This window comes from Ambystoma mexicanum, chromosome 1q, assembly GCF_040938575.1.
Source record: "Ambystoma mexicanum isolate Mex_15411 chromosome 1q, UKY_AmexF1_1, whole genome shotgun sequence".
NCBI lineage: Eukaryota > Metazoa > Chordata > Amphibia > Caudata > Ambystomatidae > Ambystoma > Ambystoma mexicanum.
This window is the reverse complement of record NC_090922.1, coordinates 707,373,146-707,390,896: the sequence shown is the minus strand read 5'-3', so window position 1 is coordinate 707,390,896 and position 17,751 is coordinate 707,373,146. Positions and strand designations below refer to the sequence as shown.

General features: G+C 44.9%; 1 protein-coding gene across 5 annotated transcripts in view; it reads right to left on the bottom strand.

Annotated features, from left to right (window-relative positions):
• The window catches only part of PDE4DIP (phosphodiesterase 4D interacting protein), a 1,465,918-nt gene that overhangs the window by 789,361 nt on the left and 658,806 nt on the right, over positions 1-17,751 (bottom strand). The window lies entirely within an intron of this gene.

The following is a 17,751-nucleotide window of genomic DNA, read 5'->3' as shown; positions in this document are numbered from 1 at the left end:
TTGGCAACCGCCTCCAACCTGGTGACCAATAAGACATGGTCAACCAGGTCGAAGGCAGCCGAGAGATCCAAAAGTAAGAGCATGGAAGCAGAGGCCCTATCCATACGTTCTAGTAACTTAGATTTAAGCTCAAGTAATGCTATTTCCATGACAAAGCCAGCTCTAAAAACGGATTGGCGCGGATTAAGCACAGGGAAGTTATTTAAGTGAGGAGCAATTTGACTTTACGCAACCCTATCGAGTATTTTCAGCAAGAAAACCCTTGAGCTGGTGATGTCACAACGGCCTCCGTAGGTGTCTTCACTTGTGTTAGATCAAAGCCCAGCATTAGCAGGCTTTCGACTGTGTCTATCAGCATGCCCTTAACCACCGGTGAGATAATGTGTATGAAGATGCAGTCTGTGCGTTGTTCATCTCCAAATTCAATGATCGTCAGATCTTTTGAAGTCAGTTGTCTTAGATTTGGAATGCAATGAAGAAATTCCATGACAGTTATTCTATTGAGTATCAGGTCATCATCTTTGTCAAGAATTCTCTCAAGTTTCAGAGAGCACACACTGGTGCCTTTTTTTCTCGCAAATCTGATCCTGAGAGTGTGTGGCTGACCATGTGAGTCCCTGATTGATCTTTGGTCCAATGATCTTTACATAATCAGTGATCTTTCTTGGATTGAAATGATACAGCTGATGGATGATGGGTTATTTCACCTTTCTGAGTTTCCTTGTCTGGGGATTGAGGTTTTCGAGGGAAGGGCAGAGGCTTAAGTTACCCTTTGGTCTTGAAGGTTATAGGTCTGATGTTCTGAGTTTGTGGTTTTTCCAAAGGATGGCCGCAATGACTCACTCAAGTATCTGAGGTTAAGTTTCCTCAACGCTTTCTTTCTTTTCTCAGAGAGGGTGAGAAAGCGAGTAGAGTGATGGTCTGAGCATGGCGATTGAGTGGTGTTAACAGTAGTTGACTTTGGTTGAATAGTACCGGAGTTGACATCCTCTGTTACCAATTCAGATTCAGAATCTTCAATTGAGTACGTAGATAAGTTCATCAGAACTTGCAGCGTTGGACTATCTTCTTTGAATTTTGGAGGAAGGTCCAAAGGTTCTGTATCTTCCATACGGACGATCGATAAAGGTGGGTTAGGAGTAGAGTTTTGATTGGTAGATTCTTCCTGAAGGCTGGTTTCTGCGGGGCCTTTCAGCCTGTTTGTAGTAATTGGTTTTGACGCAGGGCCGTAGTGTTGTAATGGAGAATTCAGAGTTGGTTATTCCAGATGGTCGTAGATCGTCTTTCTGAATTTTCTCCAGTTGCATACATGGTCTATGAGTTGTTTTTGAGGGGCCAGAAGATGCGTCCCTCGTGGTTGGTTTTGTGTGGGTCGGATTGATGGTGGCCATTTCTTCATCACTTCGGTTGACTTGTGGGAGGGTCTGTGAAGTCTGTGTGGCTTGATGATGCAGGGATGACAATTTTTGTCATTACTGAATTGGAGATGTGAAGCTCTGTTAGTAATGTTTCTTGACTCATTAGCCAGCCGTAATATAGCCTTCCATGAATATAAATTTAGAATGCATCATTGCCATCAATGTGGTCTGATCATTAAGTGTGTCGTTCATGAACTCATAAAGTTTTGTAAAAGGTGCTAAGGCAATGGTTAGTGTGGACATCATTGTTAACAAATCTGGTTTATTTTTCCTTAGGGACAATTGAGATTTTTCTGCTCGTTTGCCATTTTCCAATGCGTTTGTATTTGAAGAATCCAGACTCAAGTTTGACATAGTTGTTGGATTGAGAAAGTATTGCGAGGGGCCTCTTTGGCGGGCTTGCCGATCAAGTTCTGGATTGGAGAACACATTTCTCAAGGCGCTTAACCACCTCTGGTGGATAAATGGCCCTACCTTCGCCCCCTCCTCGCTTATCTTTCTTTCTATTAGAGCCATGTGTCTAGGAGCACTGGTTTCTTGTTTCCCTGGTTCAAGTTCTATGTCTGCAGCCGATAGTCCCATAATAAAATCCGGACATTTTTTCTCAAGGCTAGGGCTGCATGCCATGTTTCCTTCACCTTGTAGGTTTCAATGGATGTTTTATTTCCTTGTTTCCTCGTCTCTGCTTCATGCATTGAAAAGGACGGGAAAGTAATGGCTTGTTGTCTGTCTAGTTGTATTAGGTTCTCTTTTTGTTGGACCAGCTTACATTGGTCTGTTTATGAGGAACGAGGGGCCTCACGTTACCTGGATCACTCTTCCTAGCCCCAGGGTCGGCGTCACCAGTGTTTGCTGTACTGAGGTCGTCTGAACCCTCAAGCATTTCAGCATCTGTAAAATTCACTTGGAATAGTGACATCAATGTTTCTTGGTATTTTGGGGTAAAAGAAAGATGACATTGTAGTACCTAGTCTGCTTCCTTTACAATTGTTATACAATATATTCTTGGGGGTTTGATGGTTTCACCCCTTTCCTAGTGTTCAAATTGAGAGAGGACAGAGGGGGCATATTTTTTGTAATCCGTGGTCTGCTTGGTTTCGACTGGTAGAACGATCCTATAATGAAAACATTTTTCCAAGATTCTTTCCAGTCATTGCTCATATAATTGGTTGGTTTCCCGTAGATGTTGGTTCCAGAGCTGCGACCAATACGGTCGAATTAACAGGTGGGGTCCCTCTCCTCAGTTTCAGATGCATGAAATCCAGGCCTCTCTATGTCCTTATCATGTACTATTTCAGTCAAGGCCATGTTGGGCAGATCGTGTTTTGACGCAGTCAAGGAAACTTCCTGCTGGAGTCTAAATCAAGTGGATAGGGGCTGTGCATCTGAGCTGGAGTCAAAATCTGAGTAGTTAAAGATTTGATCTGACTCTGGGGTGCCCGATCTGGGTCTGTGTCTAGTTCTGGGTCCGGAGTTTAAAAGAGTTTCGCCCCCATGGTTTGGCGCTCCTCCCCTGCTCTTGCGGATCTCAGACCTTTCTCTCCACCTGGTGGAGGGAGTTCTAAGGCAGCTGGTGTGATCCCCCTCTTCAGGCTATGTGAGGAGTGTTGAGGTGCCCTCCACCCCTCCCTGTCGGGCAGCAGCCATATGGAGTCCGTACTCAGGCCCGCCTCCGACCCAAACACAAAAGGGACAGAATGGGGGAAAGCACTAGTGGTTGCAGAGAGACTCTGATTGGAAGTCTCGGTCGTTGGAGAAGTCGTTCCTGCCTGGATGGCCGAGTTGTGCAGGGATGCATAAAAAGGTATTTGCGTATGTTGTGTTGAAGGTGATCGCTGGGCTAGGGTGATTGATGGCTTAGGTGACGGGAACAGAAATATGTTTAATGTGGAGGTTTTATGAACTTGCTTACCCGCTGATGTAGATGCCGCTGATGTAGATGCTGCGTCTTTTGGTGGGGAGGAGGGTGAAGAGGACGATGTCATTAGTGTGAGAGGGAACAGTAAGGGGTCACCGTCTTTCCATACTCTGGAGCTCCGTAGGGTACGACCCTCCTCCATCCCGCCTCCCAGTACGGACTGCCCAGACTGTGCCCAACTTGCCTCCAACTCTGCAACGCTCCGCTTCATGTAGAGTTTATGAGCAAAAGTCTCCTCCTCTAGCACAACAGAGGAAAGCAAAGAAAGACTGCGTCAACTGAACTGAGCCCAACTCGCCTCCTTAATTACTGTGGCTACTTGATAAATGATGACTTTATACCAGGCACAGATTTTAAATATTTAATTTAAGATTAATGTTGTAATTTGGTCTTGAAGTGTTAAGTTGAACTGGTCTTTGGTCACTGTTGGGCACTGTTTCTTTCTTGGCTAGGCTCATTTGCCAGGGATGATTGGTTGGGTTCAGCATCTGGCAAATCAGGTCTACGGGACTTGAGATTTCCCTTTTCGCTCCACAGCAGATCCTCATTTTCTGGGGATATTTATCTTCTCTTTCACAGGTGTTGGAAATCTGGACTTCCCACAATAAAACCATCAGTCCTTATTGAGCTGTACTTAGCTCTTACCCGTATAATGCTTGCTTTTCAAGGTTACTTTATTTTTGTACACTTCGTTTGTGCACTTTTCATCAAACTCTTTTTCACCACTTCTTTGTTCAATATATGTTGTGATAGAAGTTGGGGGAGTTGGGGGAGGGTGGTTGGTTGGGTGGTGGGGATGTGGGCTATAGGAGGGCATGGGGTATTCGCCCCTTTAAAAAGAAAAAGGCCAAAAACAGAATGCTTGTACACAAGCAAAGTGAACATGAATAAAGTGACCACGAAATATAAACGTAGAACCACTCTACCTTAGAGGAATGGGCTGCTTGGTTGTTAGTTTTCACAATTTTATTGTCTTTTCCTTCCCCTGATTTAGGATTTAAAACCTCTCTGAAGGAGGTATTGTGAACGTGGACTTCAATTCTCAAAATACAAAAGACATTCACATTCTCTACTTGCGGATTCACAGACCTCTCATTCAGATATACTGGGGACATGGACTACAATTCCCAGAATGCTATAGTCTTTCACCTTTCTCACTTCAGGATTCACACCTCCTACTTCAGAGGCATTGGGAATGTGGATGGCAATCGTCACAATGCGATAGACTTTCCTAACTTCAGAGTTCACAACAACCCCTTCAAATGTATTGAAAATATGCAATTTTGTTCCGACAATATAACTGTACTCTGCATTGGAACTATTGCGATCTTGGACTTATGTTCCCATAATGCAATTCTTTTTTAATTTCCTCTCATCAGGATTTACAAACCCACCTTCAGAGGTAAGGGGAAGGTGGACTTCACTCCCCAGCATGCACCAGCTATTCACTCTCCTGGTTGGGCCTTTCCAATCTCTATAGGATCAGATGCTCTGGGTTCTTTATTCTGTAGCCTCTGGATCCTCCTTCTCGGTCTCCTTCTCCTGGTTGTTCCTGTTGTTTCTCCATTTTCAGACCAAAGTGCCTCTGGTGCTGATGTCTTGCTTCTGTGCCTCATCCGTTCTCTTCTTCTTCTCTTGGATTAGCTCTACTGCAGCCACAGATCTCTCCTCTCTGGCCTCCCCTCTTCTTTTCTCTCTCTTCCCGACCTCTCCTCTCACTGAGGTCCGGCGTTTGGGAATCACTTCTGAGGCTTGACTCTAATCCCTGCTGTTTCCTCCACTTGACATGCCATCTCAGTATTTTACCCGTTGCGTTTGGTTTTTTCAGCTCATTGCCACTGGTGACCTCTGGCTGGACTGGTGGCTGGACATGGATGAGGGATCCCTTCACTCCTTTGGCTTTGTGAAGTCAGCTGTCCAGCAAGAGTCTCCTGCACATATGCTTCACGAGGAATCTTCCTTGCTCCACCTCTCCACAACAACCAGTTGCTCCCTTCTAGTAGCCCGACCTTTCCATCCTCCTGATGTGTCGTGGGTCTCATTACAATAACATACAGAGGAAGAAATACTCAGGGCCTCATTATGATTTTGGCGGCAGCCATGGAGCTGTTAGCTCCATGGCTGCCGCCAAACCGGCCTCCTTTACCGGGTTCCCAGATTGGGGAATTACTGGGCCATTCCGAGTTCGGAGGGCCCGGTAATTCCTCCCTCTGGAAACCCGGGCCCGGACCTTCCCCATTCCCATCTGAGCCCCCATAGGGCTCAATGGGAATTGGAGAGGGAGCTAACAACGGGCCGATTATGACCGGCCCGTTGTTAGCTCCCTCTTCCCCTCGCGGGATCCGGTACTCATAATGAGGCGGAATGGTGTTAACGGGCCCGCCACCATTAGCAGAGCCCGTTAACCCATTCCGCCTCACTTGTAATGAGGCCCTCAGTCTGTCGGTGCTGTTTTGTGTAATCATGGGGCACTTCATCACAGTTTCTAGAGGTAGGTACCACATGTTTTTAAAGCACAACATTCTAAACCTGAATGCCGCTTTGCATATACATGAAATCACTTTCATGAGGGGAAGTCTTGAAGACTCCCTCGAGCAAGTTTCTTTCACCCTATCTAACTTTAAAAATTTTGAAAATGGTTGCTTCATGTTTGCAGTGAATCTTATGAATGGTTTGTGGCAGAATGTGCCAGGCAGCTGCACATTTCTGTAACCAACATTTAATGTCAATGGAAATCATCTGTACTGGTTTGAGTGCATACGTCCTGAAAAGGACACAAAGCAAGTATGCGTTTTCATTGTTCCCCGATTAAGGGCATTGCTTGGCTGGCCCGCTTTCCATGTTCCTTCCACTGCTGGACAGCTAAAGCCGTACTGCTAGGATCTCTCTTCTCCTGGATAGACTAAGCAAGTCTCTCTGATGCAGCTTGGACATCTCATTTCTCGTCCACGCATGACACCCGGCTTCAGCGCTTGGCTTCTATATGATATGGTTTCACAAGAGCAGGTTTTGGTTTGTAGGACAGAACGTCCAGTGCCAGTGATATGAAGAAGCACAGATCACCACACTCGCCACCTTAAAGCCCTCAGCGGGCAAGCATTCCCTGAAGTGCAATAAAGTAGGCCCTTCAGTTTCTAAATTAGCAGCACCTCCTCTGCCACCTTCTACCACCTCCACCCGTGGTGTCAACATTGATGAAGGTCACCTGTAGCAACTGATTGCAGATACAGTTTCTGGGACCATTAGGGAGCAGAAGGTTTTGTTACGGAGGACTCCACCAGACTGGGTGATGCTTCTATTCCTGAGACTAATGTGACAAATCCTGATCTACGGAGAAAGCTGAGTTTCATGTCTTTAATTGCAACTGGGCGAGCAGGGAGATATAAGGGACATGGGGCCTGTGGTTTCCTGCTATCCCGCATTGCACAGAACCGCTGGAGCAATAGGCAAATTGCTTTCAACCAGACACAGTGTGCCATTGCTCCCCATTTTTCATGGGTGCTCCAGGGGCTTATGTATTACAAGATCAGATGGATGACGATGCAGCACACTATCGGGTCCCGTAAATAGCCAGGATGGTTCACGCACCTCCTGTGATGGCACCTTGGATGAAAGAGAAATGTAATCCTCCACTGGAAGCCACAAGGTGTCTTGCTAGCTGACTGCCAGGAAAGCAAGTTAACCGTAAGGCGACCACGTGAAGCAAAAGCGTCTCAGGGAAGAAAAACTTTCTGTTGGCAACAATTGGAAGCCAGATGTCTGAGTACTGTCTTGAGCTGGTATGCAGTATGCGTAAGGTAGATATGGACTGGAGGATAAAGGAGAGCCTGGACTGCAACCAGGACAGGTAAGGAACAGGTGTATGTGACCTAGCAGTTTGGGCCTGATGGTGGCTTTTGGGGTGGGACCAAGACTGATTTGCATATGGTCTTTCTCCTCCCATAGTAACATGGCAAGCTGAAAAATAATGGTCCCAGGTTTGCCAAGAGCAATGCTAGAATTGTGATTCATTCAAAATATTCCAGCCATAGCGTTTGTATTTTGCTGAAGTAAGTCCAAGTCGGACATGTATGCCCAGAAGTGGGTCCTGAGCTTACCTTGCTTAGAGACCCATGCTAAAACTTACTGTCAATAGCCAATGAGCCTCACACATGTCTGGGGTTACTTGTGTTTTTGTTTAGAATGCTGACCTTGCATTTTGAGGTGGACTGCCCCTTTTGGGGTGGGACAATCCCTGATTTCATCTTGTATTTCCTCCTGTAAATGGATGGCAGACTGAAAGGTAGTGGGTATGCTGTTTGCGCAGAGCAATGGCAGAGGTTAAGATGCATTCAACACCTCTTTTTTTCTTCTGGGTAAATAATCAACCAACACCCACATGCTGTGTGTCCCTCCTCACATCACATCTCTCTCCTACCTGTATTACCACGCAATAGTCTTAGTGTACCTCATAAAATACCACGTCCAGCAGTGGTTTAACACAAAACGTGGGGGCCCCCCTGCGAGCCATGATGAGGGCCCCGCCCCCTACTCGGCAACAAATCACGGGTCGCATCATACTCTGCGCTGGCCTACATTATCACGCTTGCACAATACACACAAAAGTGCTGCTGAAGGGGTATGCCAGACGCTGCACTAGAGGAAAGATGTAAATGCGTTTTAATGCAATATACAACACAATATTATGAGAAAATGTGGCTATGAAGCCATAGTGTTTGTAATTGTTTTGTAGGGTAACACCAATCCAATGCATGCAAGACACTGGCAGTGCAGAGGAACATTAATGCTTTGCTATTCAAAATGCCATGCCACAATGAAAACATGTCCAACTGGCTGCACAATGTAGACCAGTGTAGACACGTAATAACATTACAGTAAAGCATTCCAGGCCACATTTAGACATACCTAGACTGGTTGCACTAAAATGGCAGTCGAAGCAATAACACTCATCAAGAAGAGAGCACAGATTAAAGCCTACGTCTCCACGGCCTCTAACAACACGGCCAAACTCTTTAAAATCTGGAAGGAACTGGTAAATCCTGTTGCGGTCTCTACCTCTCCTGTTCCCTCCCAGGCCCTCTGTACATCTCTGGCCTCACACTAAATCTCAGGAGATCCTGTCCTCTATCTCCTCTTCCTCTGCCTGTTCCTCTCTCGGGCCCCTTTGGCCATCTCAACCTCTCCTCCTACTGTTTCCTCTTTATGTCGGACAACACCTGACAAGGTTTCTAGACAAGTCAGATCTATGAAAGTGTCATCCAAACAGGTGCTCCCCTGTTCCTCCTGAACCATCAAGGACCATATTGACAACCTCTCTCCAGCCTTGGCCAATTTCTGTAATCACTCTTTCGCCACTGGAACGTTCCCCTCTCCCTTAAAGCACTCCATTGTGCACCCACTCCTCAAGAATCCGTCTGCCGATCCTACTTGCATGGCAAACTATCACCTAATCTCCATCACCCCTTTCCTGGGTGAACTCTTGGAAAAGCTTGTCATCTCCCAGCTTACTCTCCACACTGAATCTGTTGGTTGTCACCAACACCATCATTCTGGCTTCAGAGCAGCCAGAGGCACAGAAAATGCTCTCCTGAACACCCGTGAAGATCTGCTCTCTAACCTTGATTTCAGCATTCCTTCTGTCCTCATCCTCCTTCTTTCCTCAGCTTTCGACATGGTCAACCATGCCATCCTGATCAATCAAATCTGTGAGAACCTGGGTATCACGGATCAGGCTCTGTAACCACTGACCGCCTTCCTCTTGGAACACCACTCCCTTCCCAGGTCCAAATTGGTTCCTTTCTGTCTGCCACCTCTATCTACCTGTGGCGTTCCCCAGGGCTCTATCCTCTCACCCTGGTTTTTCAACCTCTACTGGGCCCATTTGGCCCACCTTATCACTAACTTCTCCTCTAACTTTCAGTGTTATGCAGATGACTCAGCTTTCCTTCAGGCTCCCCTCAGCCTCCTGTCCTCTGTCACTCATTCCTGACTCTCTATGTGCTATTCAAGATTGGTGCGCCTCCAACAATCTCTACCTTAATGTCTCTTTGGGACCCCTGACCCTGCTTTCCCTCTCTCACTCTGGCCGCCCGCCTTGGGCCCTCTTCCTTCGCCTTCCTGAGAGGTAAAAAACCTTGGTGTCATCTTCGACTCCACTCTCTCTTTCTCTCCTCACATCTCGGACGTCACCAAGAAGTCCTGCTACCAGCTCCTCCTCCTCAAAGGGACTTTTCCCTTTCTCACTTTCCACCAGAAACTCACTGTCTTCAGAGCCCTGGTTCTCTCTAGGCTGGACTAATGCAACAGCCTCTTTCTCAATCTGCCTTCCTCTAGTCTCCGCCATCTGCAACTAATCCAGAACAGGACTGCAAGTCTTATCCTTGGCCTCAAGCCCAGTGATTGTATCTCTCCAGCCCTGAAATCTCTCCACTGGATTGTCCACAAGGCTTTTTGGGGCCAGTGCACACACCACATCCAACACTTTCTTCCAAAATACCTTCCTTCTCGAGCCCTTCGCTCAGCTACCCCCAACTCTCTAAGGGTTAGACGCTTCTCTAGGCAGACAGTGGGGAGTATATCTCTCTCCTCTGCAGGGGCCTACATCTGGAATGGCCTCTCTGCCCCTCTCAAACTTGAGGCAGACCACCTGAATTTTCGGAAGCAGCTCAAAATGTTCCTCTTCTCCTCTGCTTTCTCTCTCTCCCTCCCTTGCTAACCTACCTGTCTGCTGTACCGACTGGTTGCTTGGCTACCCTCAGAGTCTGTCTGAGTCCAGGCACTTTCTTGATCTGTCACCCTTGCACTGCCTCTGGGCCTACCATGCACTTAGGGGCTGTAACTGTAACCCTGAAGTCCCTTGTTCTCCTTGCACTACCTAGAGCCGTGCTGCCCTGGCTGCACTTACTCAGAGCATTGCTGCCCTGTTTTCCCCTCCCCTCTCCCTTTCCCCTTGCACTTCTCATCCTCGCACTTGCAAGATCTGAATGATACAAGGCCTAGTAAGATTGTTTGTCTTGTCCTCCCTCTATCTTCCCTAACTTGTCTTGTCGCATCTATGAACACTTGTGTACAGGCGCGTTATAAATGACTTATATCATATCATATCATTTTATCACAGATGCCCAGAAAAATATACAATGCTGTAGTAAGAAATTGCTAGACTGGCAGCACTGAAATGCCTATCTATCCCGGTAATTACACTTAGCGGGGTGGCTTTATCAGAAATGCCCAGGTAAAAGAAAGTCATACCAAACTGAGGAATGACTAGACTGGCTGCACCAAAATGCCTCTCTAGCCACCAATACCACATATCATTCCTGCTTAGCATGGACATGGACAACCATTATGATTCATCGCACAATCCCACCCCCCCACAAACCCCCTCTCCCTCTCACCCCCTACCCCAACTTCCAAAATCAGCTCCTTGGCCCAGAATTACCTCCACGTCCCTCTTTCTTGTCCCAGAGCTTACGTATGAGGATCTTTGCCTCATAGGTAAGTACTGGGATTAGGAAGAGTAGGCCTAGGAGTAATGAAGATTACAGGTAGGTAAGTCAGGCATTACCTCCATGTACCTCTACCTCATCCCAGTACTTGTGTATGAGGCAGAGTGCCTCATACACAAGTATTGCCTCAAGCATAAGTACTGGGACGAGAAAGAAAAGGGCTAGGAGTAATGCAGATTACCAATAAGTAATGAAGGCATTAAACACAAGTAGTGGTGCAACACCATTGAGTTGACTGGGCTTCAGCACTCCCCCACACCCTGAAATTTTGGACTATGTTGACTCCAGCTGGCTGACCTTTAGAGTAGCTGCTGGACAGAACAGGACACAGATGTTAAATGGCACCTGGGTTTCGCTGATAACAAGGGCCCAGAAATTAGCAACGTAAAGCATTTCACTGTTAGAACCTGCATTCAAACTCCACATTTTTTAGGCAATTGAAATCGTGATGTGGGTTTAGTAATTGCATGCCAGGAGTGTGATTGGAAGGGTGGAGAGGGAACAGGAGACCGCTCTTTTGTATTTGTATTTGTTTTATTTATAATGCGCAAAACATCAGGCCCGGAGGCATCAGGGCGCAATTTGGACAGAGTTACAATAATGCATATATACAGACATAAAAATTATATTAACAGAATACTAAGCAGTGTTTCTATCTACATATGTTGCAAAGATTACAGTGCCGCTAGGCTTAGCAGTGGATTTACCCATAGGGTGTACAGAAAATGGTAACGGAGGTCAGCGGGCTAGTGTATGTAAGACATGGGCGCAGAGCATGCCTTAGTGCTCACAGTGCTCATTCTCACAGTAGTCCATAAGTGGGTGCTTTCAAACTTAAAGGAGAGAGTTAACTGCTTGTAACATTGAAGCTGCACTAGAAAAGTCTCATTAAAATAAAAAGAAGTTAAATGCCCCCACAGAAATAAGTCTACCACTCCCCACAACCCGTGAAGTTAGAGCCTCTACCAACATTTGAAGGGTTAGCCCACCCGAAATGTAGGTTTTGTTACGCCCCTGAACATAAGCACAGACACCATTCAAACACACGCACACCTAGCCATCCATACATTAAAGTGTGCATTCTGTCACCATACAGGCACACCTAGGCAGCCATCCGTACATTTAAGTGTGCACCCTTTCACCCTACAGGCACACATACCCAGACACCCACCAATACATTTAAGTGTGCACCCTTTTACCATACACTCACACAGGCTGCCATCTATACATTTAAGTATGCATCCTTTCCCAATACAGGCGCACTCAGGCAGCCACCCATACATTTAAGTGTGCACCGTTTCACTGTACAGGCAAACACGCACAGCCAGCCACCCATACATTTGTGTGCACCTTTTCACAATACACTCACACAGGCAGCCAACTATACATTTAAGTGTGCACCCTTTCACCATACACTCACACGCACATGTCATGGGGTTGAGTGGAGACCTATTACTTCAAAAAGAAATTGTTTCTTTTTGAAGTCACTCCGACTTCATTAAGAAATTATTTCCGTTAAGGACTGAACCATAACGGAAATCATTTCTTTATGAAGGCAGAGTGACTTCAAAAATAAACTATGGGCCTCATTCCGAGTCCGGTGATAACCGTGTTGGTGACACTGATGGGTTGCCGCCAGACTCAGAATGATTTACGGCACCTGACTTCCCAGTGCCACGGGGAGATTAAAACCCCGGCAGCCCAGAAATTCAGGCACTGGTAAAATGTTGCTCCCCATTCCCATAGAATACTATGGGAATGGGAAAAACAGAAGCACCGGCACCGTTGTTAAAGGTACCGTTGGTTCCATGGCAGTCAGCCTACCGTGGCCGCTGTGCCTGGCAGGGTCAGACCTGCCGAGCACGGCGGCTACTGCAGGCAGACCTGTAATATGCTGGTCTGGAACAGCAGTGTCGGTAAGCTTACCGGCACCTTTGTTTCTGGACCGACATAGCTTTAATGAGCCCCTATTTCTTTTTGAAGTATAGGGTTCCCCCAACCCCATGACATGGAAGCCTCCAGCCTAGGGTCTACCATGTCATGGGGTTGGGGGAGCCCTCGGACTTCAAAAAGAAACTTTCTTTCTGTAGTCACTCTGTCTCAATAAAGAAATGATTTCTGTTACATAAATAATTTCTTTATGAATGCAGAGTGATTTCAAAAAGAAACATAACTTTTTTTTGGAGGGAGGGGAGTTTGCATTTTTTTCTCCAAATGGGGCCCCCTCCAAGGATATGGGCTGTCGGGGGGGGGGACGCCCGCACCGCAGGAGCTGCGGGGGCCCCTGTTACACCAGTGGTGTTCAGCATCGTTGCTTCCTAGCTAGGTCTGCACTACATACAATCACAAATGCAAAACTAAATATGAATGTTGCACTTGCATTCAAAACTGCCCTGCAAGGGAGAGATTTCCACCGGTATCTGGTGTGCTTGCGATTCAGTTGCACAGGAAATAGCTGCAATGTGAAATAACCATAATGCAATCCAAAAATGTAATTACAGCAAGTGTCCTTGCACTTCTAACATTAGTGAGGCATCTGATTGAATTAAACTTAATGTAGGTTAAGGGCTGGCCCTCTCAAAATAAAGAGTATTAGGATGGGGTAGGGTATGAAAATGGCCTTGTCCTGTATAGGTGGTCTATTTTGACTAAGCGTCATACCTTGATCTTTCTACCCGAACCTTTATCATTTCTGAAGAGTATGTTAGCTGTGAAGAATTGTTTGATTTATGTATGAAGTGCAATGAAGTGTTCGATAATGAACTGAATGTATGGTCGCTTGTTTTTAAGGTTTTAGATTAATTGTGGATTTGATTATCTTGCTGTTACTATTCTTATTTCTCAAATATATTTTGAAATACTTTCTGCTGCTGATTTAACGTTTTGAGAATGTATTAAGAATTGTTTTCTTTTTGCTTAAATGTTTTTCTTTTCTTTTTTATTCTGTTTACTGGGAGTCTGTGGTTTTACATGTTTTCTAAATTGTAAAGGTTAAACCAATTGCAATAAAAACATTTATTTTTAAACTTTTGCCCTTAAAAATGTAAAATCCCCTTTTCAGTTTTGCACAGGACTTCATTAGGGACAGTGTCCTTTCTTGTGCATCCCCTGTACAAAATACAGGTGCTCTACCAAACCCATGCAAAGACAAGCCTGTGGTGACTATGGGACGCCTGTTGCTAAAAATATAATAAAAGTGCAAATGACATTGCGTCACTCGTAGGTCCTTTTAAAGGCACTTGTGTGTGTGATCACAATTCATCACTAGTGAAAAGATGTCTTCAAAAGGTCCAACAATGGAAAGGGCGGACACATGCTGTATCTTAAACGTGCCCTGTGAGTACTGGTAAACTCATTCTTGATGTAGATCCATGCACAAAAAATTATTTGGACCGCAGAAATGTGGGGTGAGGTGGGAGATCACAAGACCTTTAAAATTAGTGAACTGCATGAAATTAGCAATTATCTATAAATGATATCTATTTCCATGTCTATGCTAACCCTTGAAAGGCCGGCGACATTTTGCAGCATTTATGTGGTTTTACTGTTGCCCAGTATGTTGGTTAATCACTGTACTTTGTATATCTGTATCCTGAACTGCTTCAGTGCGCAGTGGGCAGTGTCCAGATAGGAGCCTGCAACACTGGCATTTCCCTGATCCTAAGTTATAGGGAGGGCCAAGTATGAAGAACTTAAAGCATTATGGGGAGCCAAAGTAAAAGGTAGGCGCACCTGAAGTTGTTGTAAGCCCTTTTCATTCTAAGCAGCAGCAGAAGTAGAAGACATTGGACCTGATTTGCAAAGCCTTTTCCAATCGCATTTAAAAAGGCTTTGCGAATCAGGCCCATTCTAGGCCAGTAAGAAATGATGCCTGAACTCTGTTGTGAGACGGGTGCAGATGTCTGAAAGCTGTGGAGATGCAGGAAACAGACACTATCTACAGACAGACATGAACGTGAGGATGAGGTTGAAGATAACAGAGAAAATGAATCCTCACTGGAGGAACATCATGAAAACAGAGCATGACCACAGAGAAATGGCCACATCTGGCCCCACATACACATGCTAAACCCCTTTGACAGGAAACATTATTTTTATGGCATGGCATGCAGACAGAAAACTCAGGGAGTGAAGGAAATATAAAACATTTTTTATTGAAAACTCATTGCAAGAATTGCCCCAACCCAAGGTTTTGCCATTCCTGCAGCCTAATCATTAGCATCAAAACCTCCAAACGTAAAAAGACTAAACGAACTACAAGAATTCATCAAAAAATTCCCTTGTAGGAAGGGGAGAGACATGTTACTACGTGCTCGCCTCAATCTCTTGCCAACAAACGAGATCTTGGCAATAAGAGGCAAAACTGAATCCAATTTCTGTCGTTTTTGCAATATACAAGAAATAGAGTCAATACGTCATTTATTGCTAAAATGTGCTGCAAACCAACAAGTAAGAAGCCGTTACCTGAGACATATTTTTTCGGACTTTACTATAGCTGACGAAGACACTTGTTGGGCTCGCTTAATGGGAGGAGACAAGACAAAATGGCAGATAGCTACGTACAAAATACTAGAATCACTAAATCTGCCTCGGGCATAGTCCGCGAGGACGGCACATTTTAAGCAATATTTTAAAGCAACACTTTTAGCGACAGCACCAGCTTTATGCGAATTTTACGACAAAAAATCATTTTTGTAAAAATCTGTTGATTAAATACAAAAAAAAAAAAAAAAAAAAAAAATTAGCATCAAAACAGGACAACACAAAGTGCACCTTATTCAAAAGCCCAATGTCTAATCATATTGCCCTTTTCCCTGTCTCATAATACTGATTCCATCGCACACGTTTCATATCATTTAACATCAAATAAGTGCATATTTTATTATGGAGCTTATGTGACTCGGTTATAATGAATACATTCAGTCTTTGGATCAATCGTGATAAAAAATGCAAGACCTATATTTACCCCAGATTATTTTTAGGCGCCAAATAAATCATTGCATAGTGGCAACACACCTATCTTCTCCCTCCCCCATACGGAAGTCAAGAAATCAGCAGTAGCAAATTTGACTTGACCGCATAAATATCTCCACAAATACTATTGTAAAATACATATACATCTTTTTCTGTTCCACTAGTCAGACATATGACATTTCCAGTCCTTTCATTTAAAAAAAGTAATAATTTACAAAACATAAGGACACACCTCTGAACTTTGATTTACATTACTGCTTCCTTCCCAAAACCCAATGGTACACCTCTCTGGTTTCCAATCAAGGTTTCAATCATCAAAGGGAATTAGTTTCAAAACAGGTAATGATTCCTGACTCCAAACATCTAAGAATGAACTCTCAGTTCCCCTTTCTTGTAGAGTTCTTCAATATTAGAGGAGCACCGCATTGTAGCTGGCCAGGGTCACTCCTGGGACATTCTGAAAATGCAAAGCTACTGGATAGCTTCCTTCAGCCTCGTGGATTTCCACGACATGCTCAAGTATCCTGGACTTAACTTTTCTTATCATGTTGCCTGTATAAATCCAACGACAGGGGAATTTAAGGACATATTTTATCAGGTCTGAGTTTCAATTAATGCAATCTCGAACATACTCTTTCCAAGTGATACCTTTCTTGGTTTTATTCATAACCAGATTCCAGGGACAGCTTACACAATCACTTTCCCAGCAATCACATTTCCAGCAGGTTCCTTCTGCAACTTTGAGGGGCTCAACGTACAAGTGACATGGAAAAATCCCATTGAAACTATTTTTGTAAATCAGGCCCAATGCCTTTGGTAAGTCAAAGTAAATCTGAGCTTCAGTAGACTATCATGAGAAATTCGGTAAAAAAGGAGCTCTTCTTGTTCTCCCCTCCAACTCAAGAACAGGTCATCTATAGAACAAATCCACAAAAAACACTCATTCCAACCACTATCATCAGAGAACCAGATTTCCTTGCTCCCAAAAACCTACCAAAAGGACTGCCTAGTTTGGCACAAATATCACCTATCACCAACCCTTTTATTTGTTGCTAATACTTGTTAACAAATAATAACCCCCCCCCCCTGCATATACGTCCTAATTGACCTTCTAATTAGGTCAATTCTCCTGAGGTCAATTCTCCCAATTGTGAAAAGGTCAATTAGTATACAAACTAACTAAAGAGGGGTGTAGTCAGGGTTCCTACTGAACTGTCTATTGGATGACCGGGGATTACTAAGGGATTTGTGCACATTTGTTAGCAAATAGAACATAGCAGTCTTAGGAAATTTAAAATACAGATGCTGCTCCTCTTTGGAATTGATCAAAACAAGGGTCCTCCATCCATTTGGTTTAACAGGCGAATCCTCTTTAGATGTTGACAACACTCTGAATTGACGTTCTGCCTCTTTTGTATAATATTTTATATACTTTTCCTGTTTCAATAGGGCAATGGTCCTACCTTATTTCAAGGTTTAATGGTCCTATTCTTATCATCAGCAAGGGATCCCAGTTGTTGTTAAGAAAGATTATGGGCCTATAGCAGTCCGCGGTAACCCGCCGTTGCTACCGGCAGTTTGCCGTCGGACTCTTAACACTTTATTGGTGCCTCACTTCCCGGTGCCACGGGGACATTACAAGTCCTGGCGGGTCGAGAATGTTGTTCCCAATTCCCATGGAGCCTATAGGACTGCATGGGAGTGGGCAGACAGAAGCACTGGCATCATTGTTAAAGGTGTTGGTGCTTCCAAGAAAACTCTGCAGGTGATGCCTTGCTTCAGACAGGTGAGACCTGCCGGGCACAACGGGCCCCGCCCACATAGTTGTACTGTGGCGGTCCGGAAAGAGTGCTGGTATTCTGCGACCGGCACCCTTGTTTCCGGACTACCACAGTTGTATTGAGGCCCATTGTTACAAGATTCCCTGTCCAGGCAT